This window comes from Anopheles gambiae, chromosome X, assembly GCF_943734735.2.
Source record: "Anopheles gambiae chromosome X, idAnoGambNW_F1_1, whole genome shotgun sequence".
In the NCBI taxonomy this organism is placed as follows: Eukaryota; Metazoa; Arthropoda; class Insecta; order Diptera; family Culicidae; genus Anopheles; species Anopheles gambiae.
The window spans coordinates 2365678-2386798 of NC_064600.1; the positions used below are offsets into that span (position 1 = coordinate 2365678).

General features: G+C 49.6%; 1 protein-coding gene across 5 annotated transcripts in view; it reads left to right on the plus strand.

Annotated features, from left to right (window-relative positions):
- The first annotated feature begins 11689 nt into the window (after nt 1-11689).
- LOC1272110 (cadherin-86C) overlaps nt 11690-21121 on the plus strand; it is a 113474-nt gene continuing 104042 nt past the window's right edge. For 3 of the 5 annotated variants that reach the window (XM_061646923.1, XM_061646915.1, XM_061646945.1), the window contains exon 1: nt 11693-12685. The gene's annotated coding sequence lies outside the window, so the exon portion shown is untranslated. Of the gene's footprint in view, nt 12686-21121 lie in introns of all 5 variants that reach the window. The other 2 variants (XM_061646912.1, XM_061646936.1) reach the window with 2 other exon arrangements.

Consider the following 21121-nt stretch of genomic DNA (forward strand, 5'->3'; position numbering starts at 1 on the left):
CCGATCTCTTCACACTATCTTCCATCGCCGCATATTTGAGTTCTATCTTTGTTGGAGCAGTTCGCCGAAGACTAGACCATGCTTCAAATATTGCAGTTAGTGCATCCGATGAAGAGACAGGATGAGAATTATACTATTACAGAATCTGCGTAACTACTGAATTCTTAATATATCTTGCATTGACTTATCTTTGAGATCTAATCTGCATCAATGCTGGAGCTGCTAGGCCAAGACTAAATCATACTCAAAGTTATCAGTTACATCATCCATAGCCAGAAACTCCGCCACTACTGATCTCTTTAGTCTGCTACGTCAGAGATGTTTGTTGATACGTTGTAAGTTCTCCCGCACTGTTGCGAACTGTTGGACTATCACCACGCACTGCATCAGCAATGCATGCAATAGACAAAAATTAAAGATCCAGCATCCAGAGTATCGGTTAGGCGCGGTGAGTAACGCTAATCGCTAATTGTGTTTTCCAACGCTGCTGCTGGCTATTGCCAATTGTTTATCTCCGTTCTCGCCTGCGACCATAGCCCAAAGGCCATGCAATGCATTGAGTAAGCGATCCACGCGGCCTGCACGTTGCTATGTTGCTGTTCGTACACACCTCACTTGGCTGATGAACCGGTTTCGGCTGCGGTTGCTCCTTTTTGGCTACACTAATACGCTGCTAGTGTGTGTGTGTGTGTGTATTTGTTGTTATGTTGTGTTGTGTCCAACTGTTTGTATCGCACATCAGCCAAAGCGTGAATTGAATAGAACTAGGAATAGGACAAACGCCCAAAAACTCAAGCTCACCTCCCAGCGCCCTCTCGCTAGATGGCGGCGAAGAGGGGCGGTGGAATGAACTCCAAACCAGAACCGGTATTGGTGGTATTGGAGCTGCCGTGGGCAGGGTGGTGTGGCGGTGTCTGGACAAGTTTCCCCTTTGCCGCACTACACGCCGCCGGCTGTAGCGGTCGTCCCAGTTCCACACACCCCATTGTGTGCGCTACCTAACGCCCACGCCAAGCGCGCGCTGCTTGTTGGGGTCGTCTTAGGTGGGGGGGGGGGGGGGGGGTTTGTCTTGCTTTCGAGGAGGTGTGGAGTGTGGAGACGTTTTTAGACACACTTAGACACTTCGCTGAAGATGTGCTGGAAAACCAATCGGTGCTTTGCATGGATGACTAGGAATTTGGAAGATTTTTTTGTTGTTTTCGGCACAGATGATCCTCCCAGCTACAATCTACTTCACACAATTGGTCAACAGTTGAACTGAGCGGGAGATTTTTTTTTCCTTCATAATGATTAAGCGGCGTGCTGGAAAACCCTGTAATATACATTTTTGCTGTATCTGCCATCCGCCTCGAACTCCGAGCTGTGGAGGCCTTTCGAGTGGACTATGGGCATACGGTTGAGCGTTCTTCGCGATCTATCGCCCTTCCGTCCTCACCACTGCCCGCCACAGGGTCATACGCTTTCCATTCCGCGAATGCCGCGTGTGCCAGCTGGCCAGCTGCCCCGGCCGGCCCGAGACTGTTCCTGCTAAACTAAGCCGAGAAAAAGGCCCCCCGAACGAACGAATCCTGTCCAATATGGAGCTGTTTGTGGAAGCAGCAGCAGCAGCAGCAGCAGCGACACAAAAAAGGGCTTTCACTTTTACGGTTCCCCGAACCGTTTTGTGCCCCGGTGGAACCGGTTTGAAGGTGGGAGAGAGTAGGGGGGGAGGAGGCGAGGTTTTTGGCCGTCGTCGTCAGCCCTTTTTGGCGGGGCCGCAGCGTGGCGCAGTTACGTGACGGCAATGCGCAATTGCATGTGTGGCATGCGCATGTAGATCGGTTGTTGCTCGTTCTTCTTTTTTGGGTTTTGGATTTGCTCACCAACATTGGGGAGCCCCGGGAGGATGTTGGTAAATGGCGAATGGACCTTTGCGACATCCCAGGACACCGGTGAACATCGTAAGAATAGGTTGCGCTAATGGTTGATTTAATAATCACCAAGACGCACCGGCAAAACCGTAACGAACAACGCTGTATCGTTTAATCAACCATTGGCATGGGTTTACTTCCGAACAATCATTATTAATTACTTTGTAGCTGAGCTCGCTGAGCTGAGTTTGATTTATGCAACATATCAATCTTATCGCTGGTTTAATATCCTTCCTCAAAACAAAAATAAAAAAATACAGAAGATTAATAGTGCTGTACCGAACACTGTCCAAATCTTTCCAACGCTCCGGCTGTCCGGCCTGATCTGATGTCTGTCACATCGTCCGACGAGCAAACGCCGATCGCTTTGTCTTTAGTTTTCTGTTCTGTTTGCTTGTGCTCGGTGTTAATTTGTGCAACCAATTTAAGCTGTGGCGCATTTAAGATGACACCGACACCACCACCATTCGCCACCGCCGCCCGTCAACTTTCGCAATTCCCCTAGGTTTCGGAACCGATTTGCAAATCGGTAATGCGGCCTACGCCTACGCCCGAATTCGCTTCGCCCGGAGAACGTCAGCAAATCTTTAGGCAGCACAAAGTGTGCGTCGATGACTTTGTTCGACGCTGCGCTTGATGGATGCTCGGCAGAACTCGGCACGGTTCTTGCGCTCTCCGTGAGGGTCGTTTGTTGTCGGGCGTATTATCGCACCCGGTTTGCACGCACACACACACACACACACACACACACACACACACACACACACACACACACACACACACACACACACACACACACACCGATACACGTTGAGATGAAGCGTAAAGCCATCATTGCGCCCACGCGTTTTAAGAACGGCAAGCCCGTCGTGAGCCGGCCTGTCAAGGTTTTGCAGGGGTTCTGTGTGGATGCTGTGCTGTGTTACACGATTTGGCCGATGATTTGCAGTAGATGGGAGGCTGAGGTTGAGTTTGAAATCCCAGAAGTTCTATGTGCTAGCTGCTGATAAGACATTAGACTAAACATTCGTCCAGAGTTCTTCATATTTGGACTTTCATTTTGACGATTTTATCGGTTAGGCTGTTGGAGTTATTATCCTAAAGGGCTGTATAAATTCGCAATCAGACTCTTCAAGATCAAGAAGATATAATTCTATGATAGGAATTTTGTTCCAGATTTCTTCAAACTGAAAATATCGTTACAATGCTTGGAGTTAGTGGAGACCTATTGAAGTTAAATTTTCAAGAGTGGGTCGAGAGAGAGAGAGAGCTAAAGACAACAGAGCCATGGTGTAAGATATTGGGAAGATTGCCTTAAAATGTTTGTGTTCTATTTGGCGTAACGTCCTGCGCGGTATTTCCATCCTACACAGACTTTCGTGACTTATTCAGTACCACGGAGCAAGGATAGTCCTTTCTCTAGGGGTATGGTCCATTCTAGGCTTGAAGTTGTCGAATGTACCACGGGAACACCCCAAGAATGCTATAGAGTCTGATTTCGCAAGATTTGGTTAGGATTTTGATTACCAAGATTTGAATCACCAGCATCATAGTTGGCTATTTGTGACTACATTCAGAGCATTGCAGGCTCTTAGCTGACGTGCTGGAGGTCTGTGCTGGATTACGCATTATAGGCAAGAGAATCGATGCTTTAAGGCTTTTAAGTTGAGGCAATTAGAAGCGAGCGAAGGAAGTCCTCAGTCAAACATCGGAACTCGGCTCACTTATTCGACGGATTGAATTAGGTAGCAGTACAAAGCTTTGGTTGAATGTGGGTTAGAGAACCTACAAGTATCTCTAAAGTTATTGTTAGCTCTAACGACAACGCTTTCTGAGATGCAGGACTAAGCTTTTTGTTTGCCATGTCCTGCGATCGCCTGATGTCTGCAGAAGTTCCTATCGTTGTAGAGTTTCTTGCAGTTTCTTTTTTCGTATGAAACTCTAGTTTGTATTGACCACGCTCAACCAGGAAATCAAACCACCTCCAGCGCACGCAAACCCTGCCCTGCTTGCAACTGTGTACCCCCCCTGTTGGCATAGCCGGGCCGAACTGCGACACTTCTGGGCCCGTCTTCCGCAAGACGTCTGCATTCAGCATCCCTTCCCTCCTCTCGGACACCCACCAATGCCCTGGGCGCTGTATGCCGGGGCGTGTGGCGATTTGTTGCGCCGCTCGTAAAACCCGACGCTTAAAGTGTGAGCTTTACGCTTTATGGGCTGCGCTTGGCGGTACGCCGTGCGCTGGAGGCGTTCGGTCTGGCGTTCGCTTGCGCCGCGCAGAACCTAGAATACGGTTCGGCTGCTTCCCCGGTGGTCTCGGGGACGGCTCGGAGGTCAGCCAGTTTCCGGCGGCTGCAGCGCACTCACCGCGTTCGTCGCTTGCTTGTGGCTTGCAGCTGCAGTAGGGGGTAAAATTGGCAAAAAAAAAAAAAGATATCATTGACTTGCAATTGTTCTACGATCCTTCAACTCGGCAGCCCCGTTGGAAGTTGGAAAGTAATGTTAAATAAAGTTGTATGCGCTTTTAACACTGAGTCCACACAAAAATATGCACACACACACACACTGGTGGCCGATTACGGCACGTGCTAGCTGGCCGCTGCTAATCCCTATTAGCGGTCGCGTGTTTAGCGCGAGCAAACTTCACCCCTAGCGTCCATTAGCGCGTCCCGGATGGTGCTAAACACGGCAAAAAAAAAGGAACCAAAACGGAAGCAACTCTTCAACGCCAAATGGCGGTAGCGAATCGGCGCGAAGCTAAAAGCACTTTAGCATCGGCGCAAAGCTAAAGAAGTGCATATATGAATAGCTGAAAAGAGCGCAATGGTGAAAATAGACAAACAGAACCGATCCCTGCCCTGGGTGGTCACCGGATGCGAAGGAAAGCATCGGCGAAACCAACGCCCCATTGTGCTGCATTGTGGTCGGGCGTGAGGATGCCTTTTGCTCTTTTGCTATTTGTTGCAAATGAAACGGGGGGAGGTTGCTGGGGGGGGAGTGGGGGGATTGGAACAAAAAACATGCGTATGTGCACATGAAGCATTTCTATTTATTTGCTTCTCTCTCTCTCTCTGCATGGCCTCTTCTCTGGCTCTGCTGGATCTTTCCAATGTGTGTGCGTATGTGCTTCTTTCTATAGTTATTGCTTTTTTTCACCTTCAAATACACACACAGGGCTCCGTCTCTGTCGACCCAGGAGACGCTGACGTGTCCCGCGGTGTGCGTGGCCGGTTTATTCCGCGGCTGCAGCGCATGAGAGAGGCGCATGCATGCATGCAAGAATGCAATTTGCTTCGCGAAAACAGCGACGATACTGCACACTCCCCAGCCCTGTCCCCCTCCGCCACACTTCATTCCTCCGTTAGCATGGCGCGGCGAGCTTGGCGAGGAATCGCGGGTTCGCTCATTCTTGCCCGGGTTCGTCGTCTGCTTTCCTTCTGCTCGGCGTTTGCTCGGTGTGGTGTACGGACGAGCGGGGCGCGTTGTCCCTTGGCTCGCATCCCGCCCCGATCGCATCTCCCCCCCCCCCCCCCCTTCCATGCCAATATTCATACACACTCACACAACCACACATGGGGCGACATAGAGACAAAACGTTTGCATACGGTGGCCTGCCGCGATGATTCCCGCGGATTCGTTTGCCCCATAACTCGGCCGTCGGCATCGCGCTCCTAACGTCATGCCTGACACTCCCTCCTCTCTCCCCCCCCCCCCCGCCCGCGTCTACATAGAAGTCTTGGAGGTGGAAATTGCAAAAGCTGCAAACGAGAGGACGTCGCTGTCCAGACGTGTGTCACGTGTGCCACGCGGGCAATGCATTGACCTCGCGCCGTACTCGCGGCACAATATGGCGCTTGGGGTTACGAGTACGGTGGGGTCGGGTCGAGAGCGGGAATGGCACACTAGCACAAGGCGTTTCGGTTCTTCGGGGTTCTGTTCGGAGTTCGGCGATTTACACCCACACACCCACACACACACACACACACACACACACACACACACACAAGCGTCAGGAGACAGCGGAGGGCACAGTTGTGAGTTTAACATCCTTACCCGGGTGGTTGCCAGAAACGAAGTTAGTATTGTTTTTCGGGGTTTAGCTGTAGGTGCGTGAATAGTTTTAATTATAATCAGTTTTCAACAGCAGGAAGTTTGCATTATTTGCAGGCAGAAACAACATAAAATCGTATTTATTAAAGCTCATTTGCAGAACTAAATCTACGACCTTGCGAGCTACCTTCCGTCAATTGTGGGGAGTTTGCGCCAGGGCGGACGAAGACATGCGTGTTGGCATGCTTTGGAGTGCTACCTTCAATTTTTATCAATTCCTCTTCATTTTTGGCGACAAAATTGTTACAGTAGCACTTTTGCATCACGTTGGGCCAGAACATTCTTAAGGGGGAGCAGTTGAATGTTGGTTCACTGACTAGGGGCGTCACGTCGATATTCAGCCGCTCCAAATCCTTGAAAAATCGCTTTGCGTGGCGGATATGCATGTTCAAGTTTCGCAGGTCCTATTTCACGGACTGGGACTTTTCCTTCGGGAATCCTGCAAGAATAACTCTCTTTCTGCTTAGTCTTTATAAGAAGGTTTTTCAATCTTCTACGTTGGTTTAAATCACGTTGGTGCCTTAGCGCATCTCCGATATGGTGCAGCTTGCGTGCGAGTTCAACAGCCTTCGTGCAGAATTGTTGCAGTGGCTTTACCTGTAAGCTACACGTAACTCACTAACTCTCACTGTCACTTCTCTAGAGTATGCTAGCATTGTAATGCGTAGAAGGTTTACAAAATGTATCCAAAATTATAAAGATCTTTACAGCAAACTAAAACATTTGGAGAGTTCTTGCAGAAAAAAAACAAAACCAATATCTCGTTAAGATAAATTAATCACAACACAAAGCACACATCAATCGAACAAAACAAAAACGATAAGTCATCTCAACAAAAAAAAAACCCCGTAGCTCATTGCAATTAGCTTACCAAGCTTACCACAGCCGCACTAAATGGTACCAAATTGCTGCCCTGCGCGGGCGATCGAAACGGCCCCCCGAAACTGCTGCGGCTGCTCATCTGTCCCAAACTAGCCGTAGTAACGGTCCCGGGAGCCATTCACCCGCAACAACTGACCAACGATACGATGCAACCCCCAAACGAGCGGAGCCCATTTTGGGGGTCATCATAGCTGGCCGGAGCTTAATCAGGTGGGAAGGAGCCGGAGAGAAACAGCGGGTCGCATCCGGCAGCATCCGAAAAATGGCACCGTTAGACTGTTGTTGTTTCCCACCCATCTCTTTTCCGATTCTTTCTCTCTCTCTCTCTCTCTCTCTCTCTCGTGCGCAATCTTTCTTCATATATCTTCGTTCGTTCTCTTCGCTTCCCGTACCCAGCATTATCACCCACGTCGTCGGCGTCGTCGTTGGAGCTCGTGCTGCTGGAGTGGAGGGAAGTGGAGCTCAAAACGCGTCCGCCTGATGGACTGCCTACGTTTCACCCCTCCCTCCCCCCCCCTCGCCCGAAAACCGATTCCAATTCCGATCGATCGAACGCGGCCCGGGCTGAGGGCCGGCACTCTGTCATTAGTTTAGTGTATCTTGCCTGCTTTGATGCCGTTCACCGTCCGCCCGGCTCTCACGCTTTGGGGTAAATGTTTGCGTGTGTATGTGCCTGTGTGTGTGCCACTACTTTCCGGCATTTGCGTGGAGAGCGTCTAGAACGCAATGGAAACGTACCGAAACCGGCCACCGGCGAAAAGGTTAGCCCGGGGTTCTTATGCAAAATTGAAGCACCAACGAGGCAGATACAATTTAAGGGGCAGGGGTGGAGGGAGACCTAGGAGAATGGGAGAAAGGCTGATTTCCTGATCGATAGGAAGCAGGGCAGGGTGTTGAAAATTTGTCAATCGTCTCATCGACAGAAACGGCGAACGGGAAGAGTGTAAAACAAAACAAAAAAAAAAAAAACACACACACACATACCGTGGGACACCCGCATTCTGCAAATTAGCGCAGGAAGGCGCTGCCAACCCTTTCTACTCTCGTTAAAAAGCAAAAAAAAAATGCCTCAATAGTCAGAATGGTACAGTATGTGGAAGAATTTTTCCAATTCAATCAAAAGACTCGCAGCAAGCGACGAACCTTTTATGCGTTTCGGTGGGCTGTTTTTGTTGCGCCGTATGAGCGAAGCTGAAGTATGGAAAAAGTAAGCAATCGAAAGAAAAAAAAAAAAAACACCAACTCCTCCCAGATCGGCCGGAGCTTCGATCGATATGTATATGCTGAAAGCATCTCCGTCCGGGATCGATACACGTTAAAAGCCAGCGCTACCGGGTTTACGCTCAGATAATCGCATGCTTTTAATCTTCCCTACTGCGCCACTGCACCCGCTCCAACCCCGGCTGCACCGTGCTGCAGTTTCGCTGTGCAGCTATGCCGGAATTTATGATTTTTCCTTCCAAAAGCATCCTGCCTTCCCACACACACACACACACACATACACATACACGAACATCCCACACTCCCGTTGCTTCAATCCACTTTAACCCGTTCTTGGTGTGCGTTTGTGTGTGTTTTTTTTGCGTAAATATTGTTGAAAGAAAAATGGCACTTCCTGCTGCTTAACTTACGGTTTTGTGTGTCTGCTTCCTTTCTTTCTTCCACTCTTGCTGCTCGGGATTAAATTTATTCGCCCGTTTTTGTTGTTGTTGTTGTTGTTGTTATTGTTACACGTGTATCATGCAGGCAACAGGACACGCAGCGGAACTGTTCGGCGCGGACCGATCGCAAATGATACAAAACGTACCTGATGATTCGGCCGCGTACGGGGTTGCGTGACATTGCGTTGTTGTTTTGGGACACGGGGGTGTGGAGCGCGGGTGGCGGCCTTTGCCTGAGAACGGTTTCAATTATGCTGCGCTCAGCTGCTGCTGCTGCTGCTGCTGCGTTGGCCGGTGCCATCATTTATGGCGGGCGGTTCGATTTCGGGATGGCCTGCAGCGCCGAAGCGTTCGGTTTTGCAAAACTTCGGTGAGTGGGCAACTTTATGGCCCTGCAGCACGGGCTGGCGTTTGTATTAACAGATTTTAAATAAATTTAAATATGCGCCCGTGCACATACGGTTCAAGTAGAGTTGCAGTTTTTTTTGCGAAGTTTTGTCCTGTCCTCATACTCTTTGCGTCCGACGACGCAGCTTAGTCTCCCGATGCGATGGTTAATTATGTTATTTTGTTAAAAAACTATCAAGCAGCAGTAAGTAATAACAGATAGGTCAACTTAAGTGTACACTAGTTCATAAAAAATACCTTATTACTACATTAAGTTTACAGAAAAACATCTAATGACTAGTTACTAACCCATTCCAAAAGAACTGCATTGTTGTTGAGGTTCCTCGCTTATCCAAAAGACAATATTGATGATCGAATCTTCTCGTTATTGCAATTGTTTTGCTTTGGTAAGAACTAGTGTTTGAGCTTGTAACTAAGATCTACCAAACGCTCAAAAGCTTATGTCTGAATAACAGTTACTTAATTCAGAAAAAAAACTAGATTATTATTAGAGGTTTCGCGCTTGCCCAAAAGACTCCGTTCATGATGTTCATGTTCATGATACATACCGAGCAATGATGTTTGAGTTAATGATTCAGCTCGTAAACTGCAACGAAGCTCCACAGGAGCTCTATGATCTACCAAACGCTTCAAATGTTCTAGGGGATTGCTTCTAGGGTTTCGCGCTTGCTCAAAAGACAAATTTGATGATTGAGTCTTCTCAAAGCTGCAGAATGTTTGGTTTTAATTAAATTAAGAGCTAGCGTTTGAGCTTGAACCTTGAAGATGTACCAAACGCTCAGAAACTTATGTCAAAATTACTGTTGGTTAGTTACTAAATTCAGAAGATCTAGATTCTTTTAGCGGTTTCTAGCTTATCCAAAAGACAATATACATGATTGTTCAGAAAGAATGATTGTAAAGAAGCTCAACAAGATCGCTAAGATCATTCATTTTGAGCTTTAAAGCATTAAAGTCAGTGTTGATGATTGAATCTTCTCGTAGCTGCATTTGGTTTTACTTTAAATTAAGCGCTAGTGCTTGAACTTGAAACATTGAAAGCTCGATGCGAATACACAATGTAGCGCTGCGTTCCATGCATACGCCTCCGGCAGACCGAGCAGAAACCGTTCCGCATCCTAACCTCGGGCACATTGTGTGTCCCGACGGCCCAACACTCGACGGCCAGCAGTACTGCACCGGGGCCCGTGAAAAGCCGTTGCGCTCGTCATTGTTTAGGGGGGGGGGGGGGACGGTTGAGGGGCAGGCGTTTGGTTATCTTGATGGGTTGGCACTGCAAGGAGACTGCGCGATGCACACAAACGGTTAGCCCTGTCTCCTTTGCCCCAACCCCCGCCTGGGGGTTTCCTTGCGCCGAAGTTCATCCGGTTCAAGCGTGATGAATTTTGCAGACCAACAGGGGGGGGGGGGGGGGGGAAATGGAAAAGGGTTGGAGCGGGAACGAGCCGTACCGGACGGATGGACGGGGGAAAACACGGTACGAACGGTGGGAAATGTTGAGAAAAGTGGCAAGCACGGGGTCACGGGGTGGGTCATGTTCTTTGGCGATCGACGCGAAGCTCGGCCAGATCGTGGCCCAGCACACATACACACACACACACGATCCCGGGCACGATCCCTTGGAGGGAGGAAGAGGAGTGGTGGCGGGTGCTACGTCCACCAAGGCTGAACTTTGCTGCTGGAGTGCCAAGGAAACGAGGAAACGACGGCACCGATGACGACCCCTGCGGTAGATAAAAATCACCATTAGATTGGGGCTTCGTGTTACGTTCTTGGCGGTTGGCAGGCCGCCCGCGGGAAGACTGTTCACCCATGGGGGTGTTTTTTTGTGGCTAAAAAAAAAGGCGGTCAGGAAATGGTTATGTTTTGGAGAAATTTTGTAGGTTTTGTATTCAATTTAATGGACAAAATGTGCAACCTTTGTGCAACCATTTTGCACGTTGTGCAGATATTCTTCAACCCATCACAGCTTCATCTTCCTGAAGGTTAGCTGCAAGCGCATTGAGAGTTAGGTAAGCACCGAAGGGAAAGAGAGAGAGACAAAACAAGGGCAGGACGGGAAATGAAGGGCCGTACCCGACAGTTGCGCGAGCTTTTTATGTCTTTTTCTCTCTTTTTTGTGCTTTTTTTTTTTGCTCTGACACAGCTCTCACACAGCTGCGCGAAAAAAGGCAGAAGGAAACGGCCCGAACGGTACTTGCGCGCTTTAGGTTGCGCGATCCCGGCCGAGGCAGTTGTGATTTATTTTTGGCTCCACTGCTGCTGCTGCTGCTGCTGCTGCTCCCCACAAGTCCTACAGGCCAGGCTGCTCCTAGAATCCTAGAGCGCTCTCGGAGGGCGCTCTCGGCAAGCCGCTCAGCAGAGTGCGATTACGCAAGCACTCAGGAGCGGGCACAGCTTCGCGTGAGAGAGAGAGAGCTTTCATTTTGCGTCGATCGGCACCGCAGTTCGCTCACGCGGCTCTCCGCAATCGATCGGATGCTGAGCGAGCGCGCGTTTGCCGGCCCTGCCTTCGGCCTGCGTGCTATGCGTACGGGAAAGAGCGCGAACGAGCCAAGACGATCGTGTTGCGCTTTGCTGCTCCCTCCCCCCCACCCTCCCCCCGCGCGGTACGCAGCGCAGACAAAGAGCGTTTGGCCGAGCCGGTGTGGTTAGGCGTGCGCGCTGAGCGAGCAGCTCTGGGGCTTCGGCCGAACGGCAACCGAGCGCATTTACATTCGGTCGCTCGCTGACGGTGGACGTCACCAAAGGGGCTTGCTGTCGCTGCTTTCGAATTCTGCCGCTGGGAAACGGTGGCGCAGTTGCGGCTTGAAGTGTCACCCAGCGTGCGCGCGTTAAACGGCCGTTAGTAGTTAGTTTTGTTGTTCCTTTTCTTTGCTGTTCTTTTCTGCTCTGGCGCGCCGTGTCACACAGTTGCGGCTGTTTGGCTCCGTGTAGACGGAGCGCGTGCAAACAGCGGAATTACGGGGTGGTTGTGTGGCGGTTCGTGACAGTGTGTATCGTGTCGTGGAGTATCGTCCTCCGCCGATCGGTCCCTGGCTGGCAGGCACGCAAGTTCAATTTTATTACCGTGCGAGCAACAAATTGGTGACTAAGCGAAGGGGCTGCCTTTATGCGAATTATTACACCCAACCCCGTCGCTGTGTGGGTGTACGCAGTTGTGTGTGTGTGTGAGAGAGTGAGTGTGCATGTGTTTACCCGCAGCTGTGCGTGTGCCAGTAGTAGTACCACGGCAGCATTCAATATCCCAGCTCCAGTGCTGTAACGCAATCCCGACAACAGCCCGGCAAATCCGAAAAAAAAAACCTAAAAGACCCCTAAAAACGACTGCCCGGGCGCCGTCACTATTGTCACCAGCGGCACGGGGCGAATTGTCATCGACCACAGCATAGTGTACCGTGCGCAAAATTCAGAACACCCGAACGCGGAGCAAAGGAAACGTCAGGCCTCGTCCGTCCATCCAGACCCGATCAACCCGAGAATTTGTGCGAACAGTGTGCGACCGGTCCCCGTGCGGAGGGCCGGAGTGCGTACGGAGTGCGTGGGCAGTGTGCAGAAGGAAAACGAAATTCGCATACACAAACACACACACACACACACGCAGAGAGGGTGGGTTAGTTGGTAAAGCATTGCGTGGGTTGTGTTGTGCGGAATATTGAACGCGACGCAGCGGAAAGGACCTCGCAGCCACCGGAACGAGAAACGGGACACAAGGTAAGCCTGCTTCGGGGAGGGTCGGGTGTGATACCGGGGAAGGGAATGCACTCGCACTCCGATTGCTCAATTAAGGGCAGGCACACAAATTGCAACCGAAAAACAAAACGAAGCTCCTTGGTGGCGCTTGTCAACTCGCTCGCTGCGGAAATTCAAAACATTGAGCAACTGTCAATGCCGTTCCTGGGTGCGTGTGCGGAACTCTATTCTTGATCTATTCTCTGTTTTTCCTCCTCTCTATCTTTCTCTCGCTCTCTCTCTCTCTCTCGCTCGCCTGTCAGGGAGTTACAAGTTTTGTGGCTTACTTTCCGCGTGTCCTTGTCCTGAGCATCCGTTTTGTTCTTCCCTCGCCCCAATCCGCGAAGGGGGAGGCGACGATAAAATCGAAACGCGTGCCAAAGGGTCATAAGCCAGTTCCACGTTCTGGCACTGGCGTGTTGGTGATGGGGCGAAGCAGCAGGGTGAGTGATGAGGCAAATAGTCAGCAGTGTGATTTGAAATTATGGTAATTTAGGATTTGAAGAGAGTGCACGCATACACCAATTGAACCTTTAGTTTTTTTTTGGGGAGGAGAATGTGTGAAATAGTAGACATTTTCCGCTTTATAATTGAGCTTACACGCGTTGGTGTCTTCATTTGCCAACAAGCTACAATTTTTTTGAAAATGTAAAAAAATAGAGAAATCTTGAAAGTCGAAGAAGAAAAGGATATAAAAACATGAACATAAGCAGAAATTAAAGAAGATACTGATCATAATGGATATAAAATTAAAAATATATAAATAATATTAATATAACCCAAAACCAATTAAAAGAACATTTAAGAGTAGAAAACGAAAGAAGAAAAAACAGCTTACAACGAGATATACGAGTAACACAAATGATAATTCCAAGGAAAAAGAAACATAAAGCTATAGAAAAGCCAGCAAAACTCGTATAAAACAATTTTAAGTTTTATCTGCCAATCTTTCAACACGAAAAATTAACGAAAAAAATTGGTAATAACGATTGCTAATAGACAACTCCACTTGACGCGAAACCACAAACATCCGGATAATTGGATCGCCGAATAATTTGTGAGTGTTTACCTATCCCTCCCACCCTCCCGTGCCGTGCCGTAGCGATCGAAATTGAATCATTACCCATCTGCCGGTTCACTTTCATCCAGCCGCGACCTTCCCTCACGCGCGCTGAGCGCGATTTACTCGAGCGCAAAATTGTAAACAACCACCGAACGGGAGGGTATGGTCGGTGGTGTGCTGATTTTCTCTCCCTCTCTCTCTCTTTCTCGTCGGTGTGAAATGTTTGCTTTTCCTCGGCACTTTTCCCGCGCGTTTGGCCGGGCACGGGAAAAAGGTGTGCCTGCAGGGAGGTGTGTCGGAAATCAGCTCCAATAAACACTTTGTCATCCGTGGCTGCCTGCCACGACGGCGGTGCCCGAGCCGATGAAAGTATCGATTGTCGCGGGCACGGCAGCAGCACCCGGGGCGAATCGACGGGAACTCATTTGTTCCGGGTTTTCGGTGGTAGAAATCGATGGCATTGACAGCGGACGGAGGATGGTTAAGGAGGTACAATATTGGCAGTAGATATTGAGGCTCTTTAACATTCAACATGGCATGGCAGTTCCGGCAGTGGTCTTTGCACGATTGCATCATCATCATCAATGCTCGGTTGTTGGAAGACAGTTCCTTGAGGACGCATTTCCCGCACCAGCCCCAGCAAAGAAACGAACCGAACGTCTAGCTTTCGTTCGGACACGTTGGGCACATGCTTTGCCGCTCGAGGGTTTAGCCTGTGCTGTGCTAAAACTAACCTACCCTGGAAGGTAAGCACACCAGCTCGGGCGTGGAAAGCCTGTCCGAAGCCGTAACAGTGCCTTAATGCTAGTGCCAAGTTCACGCGAACACTCCAATTCATTCCGTTCTGCCGGTTTGCTCGAGCCAATCCAATTTGGAGCTGCACTGGGCGGCGTGTCGCAGCCTCCTCGCGTGGCCCGTGCGTTTAAATGGCAGTTAAACGTGGAAGCTTTAATAAATTGGGACGGGGGACTACAAACGTTGGGAAAGGAAATGTCAAGTCGCACAAGACGACGAACTTTAGCTGGCCAAGGCAAGGTGGAGAGCGTGCGGGTATGTCCAATCACCTTCCAAACGGCCTTCCTACCACCTTCACCTCGACCTATGCTCGGGCTCTCTCTCTCTCTCTCTGTCACACACACATACTGCCCCGCTCTGACGGGCTTTACGGTTGCCTTTCTCCGTTTTCCAACCGGCAGCGTTATGTCGCGGTGTAGAGCGTAACGGCGGGCGTAAGGGCCCGCGTTTGCTCAGTAGCATAACAAGCATAACAAAACTACTACACTGCCCTCCCTCCCTGCCTTTTACAGACCCCTTCCCCACAGCATACCGAGGCCCGGGTGAGCTTTGGAAGGAAAGGTAAATCCGGTTTAGAAGGTTTAGCCGCACCTTAGCCCGGACCTGTCTCGCACAGTCCTGCCCGGGGACTGCCTGGTTTAAAAGCCTTCTTAAGGCGATTTAGCGACCCCCTCCCCCTCCCCATTCCCCTGCCACAGTGCACAGAAACATCGGGAGCACTTGCCGCACCACCAGGCCTGCAGCCTGTCGGGCCAAAAAGGTTGGGCTCTGTCCGATAAGACCAAAGAGAAGGTTTTTGGGGACCCATTCGGATCCCCAATTGGACAGGGCGGGAAGGATTTGGGGGGGGGGGGGGTGTTCCCTATCTTATGCACGATTGACTTTTTTTCCCCTTGGGACGGGCTTTTCTTTTGCTTTGCTTTCGTTTTCATTTTCCAACAGCAATCACTTACCTTTCTGCAGAGCAGCAGAAAAGGCATTGTGATGTCGAAGGGTTATTTAATGCGATTTCTACATGCTTTAACGCATTCAGATGCACCCCCACGAGTGTCTCCTTGCCACCTCCACATGTGAGCAGCAATCGTAACCTCGCACTAAACAGGGCAAGTTTATGACAAGTTCCGACCAACGGATGCCCAACTTCCGAGGGACTTTTCCCGATTCTAGACGCCACGGTCGCTTCTCTCCTTCACTGGGCCTGTTAACGCGATGATTAATCGACTTCGCGCTCCACCGCAAAAAAAAAAAATGGATTAGTCGGTTTCATTCTCCAAAACTTTGGGCCCGATTTGTAGCGTCTCTCGCTCATGTTCCCGATTCCTTTTGCGTGTGAAATCTTGGGCTCCTTGTGAGCTGTGTGTGTGTGTAGTTAATTCATCATTTGAAACGTACTTTTTCGTCTTCCTCTATTTCTTCAAACCTTGCGTGCGTCCGGGCGGGTTAAGCCTGAATGCCTCGCCCTGCTCATGCCAGTGCTCATAAATCACCACCGGAATCGTAATGACTGTCCGCCCAGCTGTGCGTTTGTTTGGGAGGGAGGTGCTATAAAATGTTTGCCTCTTTCGTTTCCAACGCTGTGTACGTGTGTCTGTGTGTGGGTGTGCTACGTTCTTGGGTTTCCAGAAAAAAAAAACCACTCAAAAAAAATGACAGGCAAACGATAAAGTTTTATTTTTGCAAGATGTTCAACCGCAAGACAGTGATTGCAAGTGCAACGAGTTCTGTTTTTTTGCCGTTTGCTCTTCCGGGCAGCTGTGTGGGTGTTTATCGGCTTGCCTGTATCGGTGAACATTTGCTCACTTTATTTGTTTCGTTAAACTGTTTTAAACTTCTCCACATCTGTTGCAAACACAAGGTAATGATGTTGTTGTTGTTGATCGGAACATCAATTTAAAGAAAAGAAAAAAAAAACGCCATTTGCTTTAAAGTATCGATCAATGTTTCACATGACCTTTGGCCGCAGCTACCTCGTTCGGATCTGGGTGTTTGATATTTGAAATTTAAACAGTTCGTCTGCATTTTGTAAAATGTCAACCCATATCCATAAACAACCGTTCTACACATGTAAGATTACGCTAGGCGACGAACCCGAATTATTGCTGCTAATTTATTCCGCCACAGCTGAATGTCAAATTAATTAAACGAATAAATATCATACCTCGCAGCGTCTCAAGGAGCTTGGTTTGCTCGGCTGCACGTGCGCAGGTTCATTGCACCCATTAGCTATTCATGCAGCCCTGCCGGTGTGCATCATGTGCCGTCTCTTCTCCAGCGCCCTGGTGCTTCCTCTTTCGTAAACGTTCTATCGGCACGAGGCCAAGATACAGCAAACAAAAGGCGAAAGATCGGAAATCCCTCCCAAAACTTGATGCCCATAAATAGAAAGTTCTTGCGCCGCGTTGGTGGTGGTGGTGGGGATCAAGAACCGTAAGCTGGCACTTCCTCGTTCATCTTTCTTGCTTGGTCTGCCCCGGGGTCCAGGGTTTACCGAAATCACGCTAAACGCTGCCATAAGTAACTTCTTCCTCCCAATTAGACGCTGATGATGAAGATGAAGAAGTTTCCTGTTACGGTCGGACGTGTGTGTGTGTATGTGTGTGTGTGTGTGTGTGTGCATCTTCAACTCATCGATCTTTTCCATCCCGTCCGCTTAGCTCTGCTTAAGGTGGGTCATGTGCTGTTGCTGTACTTTCCCAGTGCGTCCCAGTCCGAGGGTTGAAGACTTCCTCGAGAGCGACGGTCCGGCGTCGCTGCCTAGACTTTCGGCTGTGCTGCCTCGACACCGGTCAGGCGGGGGTCGGATCGGGGCCCGCGGCATCTTGTGACTGGGTTGAGGACTGCCGCTCTTGGGTACGAGCGTGTGGCTCGCTGCCAGCAGCAGAAGTGGTGGCAGTAGAACCCGATGATGCGCAGAGCCCGGATCGATTTCATCTTGATGTGTCTTTTCCCTTTTACCCTCGCATGCTTGATGAGAGGCTGCGCGGGTTTGCCCGTTGCGGACAAGAGGTTCTTGGAAAAAGGTTGCTGTTGAAGATGAGTGCAAAAAGAATAACAACTCCACCTTTTTGGGGTTTTTTTTTTGAATTTCAAAGCTGACGAATTCGTTGGCGCGTTCCAGGAATTTGGTAATAAAAATAATTCCCGCTCGGCTCGTTGATTTACTGGCGTTGCATTCTTCTGCATAATTTTGAGAGAACCTTACCGTTAGATTAACATTTCGCTATGGAGGGAGCGCCAGGGATGATCGTGTCTGGAGCGATGCTGTAGGCTGGTGGTGTCTTCTTTGTAATATGATTAAAAAAGCGCTTCCCCAATGTTTCATGTAACTAGATTCAAGAACTTCCAAGAACCAAAGTTTCCGTCATTTCACAATAACTCCTAATTATAAACCAAAAAAGTAGCTTAAGAAAGCGATTTTATCAAATTACTGTACTGCTCCCACGCGTTCTGCAGCTGTTTGTTTGGTTGTCAAATTCCGATAGAGTTTTCGGCAGTGTGTTCTACCCGTCTCCCCCCCCCCCCCCCACCCCACCCCGGGTACAGAACGATATGTCAGTCATCCCGGCTCTGGTGTCAATGACATTCCGCTTTCCGCAGCTCTCTATCAAGTTGCGCGACTTGTTTGCGCAGCTAAAAACACGTTTCGGAGCATTTTTTCTTTCTAAACTGGACTAGAAGTCCTGACCTGCTGGCCACCCGTCCGCTGGCTGCCCCGCTGCTGGATCGACTTTTAATTGACAAATGCGTTTCGAATCGCCGGGACGGTTTGTCGCCCGAACCCCTTTTTCCTGCCGATCGGTTCCTATCAGTTTCTTGCGCTGCCTTGCTGCTTGTTCGGTGCCTGGCTGTGCGCAAACGAGCGGGACGCCCGTTTGTTGCGGCGCGTTTTATTTATGTGCAATAACAAAAGCAAATAAAACAAGGCTTTTAAAAACAAGGCCTCGCTAAAAGATGCTGCTTGGTGCAGCGAAAAACTGCACGGTGGCGATGGGCGAGACCGGGCCCCGGGGGGGGGGGGGGGGGGGAGGGGGGAGCTAACCTTCTGAAGGACGGATGGACGAACGAAAAGGCAAAAACTCATTTGATAAAAATAAAAATAAAAATAAAATAAAAAGCACACACACACACACACACACACTCGCGTTCGCACGGCAATATGCAAAACAGGCACCCCCCCCCACCCCCCTCCGTTTGGGGTTCGGGCCGGGGAGACGGGGCGATAAGCGATTTTTATTTATTTCTGTGTCCGTAATGTCATGTCTTCCGATCCCTTCCCGTCCTCCGTGCGCTCTATCCCGTTCCCGTACTATCCGCTCCAGGTTCGTCGTCTGCGATCGGTGGAAAGATTTTGATTGCGATCGGACTCGATTTATTAGCGATGTGAATTTTCTTCCCTGCGGAAAAGGGAATTGCACCGTGCCTTTGCTCGCTTGCTTAAGCTGGGAAGGGAGACGGGAAGGGGGGGGGGGGGGAAGGGGATAGGAGGGTGTCTTTTTACGTCACAACATTTGTAAACACGTTTTTTTTGCGTTTGTTGTTCGAACAGATGGTCACTTAATTAACACTTTTACGCTATAGTTCGCAAATGATTTGCCTGGTTAATGGTTATTGGAGTTCTCCTGCAGTGAAAATACTTTTCTAAATATTCCCTTAAATTTTTCATTTCTATTTTATAAACTAATAAAGCCAACAATATAATAATGTTTCTAAAAACCTTGGCAACTTTTTTGAATGTGACAATCAAGCGCACGGAGGTATGAAAATGCTGCAAGCTTGAGACACAATCAGCCCTGGAAGAGCCCGGCACGACGAACCGATCCGCTCATTGATAGTTGATTTTGTGTGTTTTTATGCACGCCTAGCCCAGCTCCACATCTGCAGCAGCATTGCAGCGAGGATTAAAATGGCCACCGGCGTATCATCATGCCACCATCAGAGCCTGGCTAAGTAGAGCTTCCCACTGCTCGCAATGGCACTTAGCGAGCGCACTCACTCGTTGCGATGCGAGTGACGGTTACGCGCCCTGCGTATTTTATGCAATCCTCTTCACTCATTAAAGCCTTGGGCCGCGCTGGGTGGCTGCCTGGTTCCACCTGTGCAGTTGCGTTCGTTGCAAAACCCCTCCCCTGCAAAGAACGGGACCGATTCATTTGCCGATGTGGTGGTAATCATTTATTTTTCGCAATTGCGACAGAACGCAGTGCACGGTTTTTATAAGCCTGCGCAAATCTTCTTTACCCAGCTACTCCGGGGGAGGGGGAAAGGGGACTTTAAAGTGCAGTGGCAGTAGGCATTTGTTCCGTCCGATTAGCAGTGTGCTTTGCTGCCTGAAAGAAGAAAGAAACAACAAAAAACACACACAGAAGCGGCGAGATAGAGAGTTTAACGGGCGGCGCCAGTACGGCTTTAAAATCTTTGCCCCCGGTAGCGCATTTTTATCTCGCGCAACCGTTTCCTTTCTAACGACCGGAGCGCCAACGGCCCACCGCTCGGTGGGGATGAAAATTACCCGCAGTGGAGTGGCAGAAGGGGAAGTCAAAAACTAAAACCGCAAGCCGGAAAGGCACCTAATGGACTGGCGGCACTACGCAAAAATCGCCAATGTAATGCCAATTTAGGGGCAATTTACAATTTACAAAGACTAGCGCGATGCTGGACGAACGGTGGGAAGGAAATCTGGAACTGGCAGACCTAATGAGCTGGCTAAAGCGCCGAGCTGAACGACCAAAGCCGTACAGCCACGTTCAATAATTGTCTTGCTTTTTTAACGCTTTCATTAATTCGACCGATGCGTCGATTGATTTGAGGGCTGCATTGAAATCGCGCACGATTTTAAGAGGTTGCCATTTCCACACACCGCATCCTTGACCGCTTTTCATTTGCTCCAGATTTCGGCCTGTCTTACTTACTTCCCATCACGCACCGCAAGCGCCGAACGTCCCAAGAACTGGGACAAGCGTTACACATCCGTTAGCTTCGCTTCACGGGGGACACGAGATTATCATCCGGCGGCCAGGTTCTAGGAAGGTTCGGTTTGATGTGGACCCTATATGGTCGAGGTTGCAGCGAACATTCCTGGGCGATCGTATCGCGATGGACCGTTGTATCGCGTTGGCGCGAAGTGGGTTGTGACAGGGAAAAAACACTGACCCGTCCCCGTTCATTATCTTTCGCGAGTGTCCTTGGGAGCGAGCGGAAACCCGAGGTTCCCATTACTTTACGGGTCTCGGTTAGGGCAACCCCTATAGTATCCTTAATATCCTGCGTCCCCTCCGTATCGCTTTGGTTACACTTCTAGCCCAAGGTCGCCCTCGGACTGCTGTGTTATTTTTATAATGATTATCCACTTCATTCGGTATCTTCCCCTCCCTTTCAGCCAGAGTTTGGTCCCGATGCTCGTTCGTTTCCCTCCCCAAACGGCTTGGCTTGGTTTTCTTTAATGGCCGTTGATAATCTTTTCGTTCCAAAAATTCCACCGCTCCCGCTAGGGACGAATTTTTAATCGATGTTTGTTTGTTTTTCCTTTTTTTTTATTATTCGTTTTGGCGTTTTGGATTCTT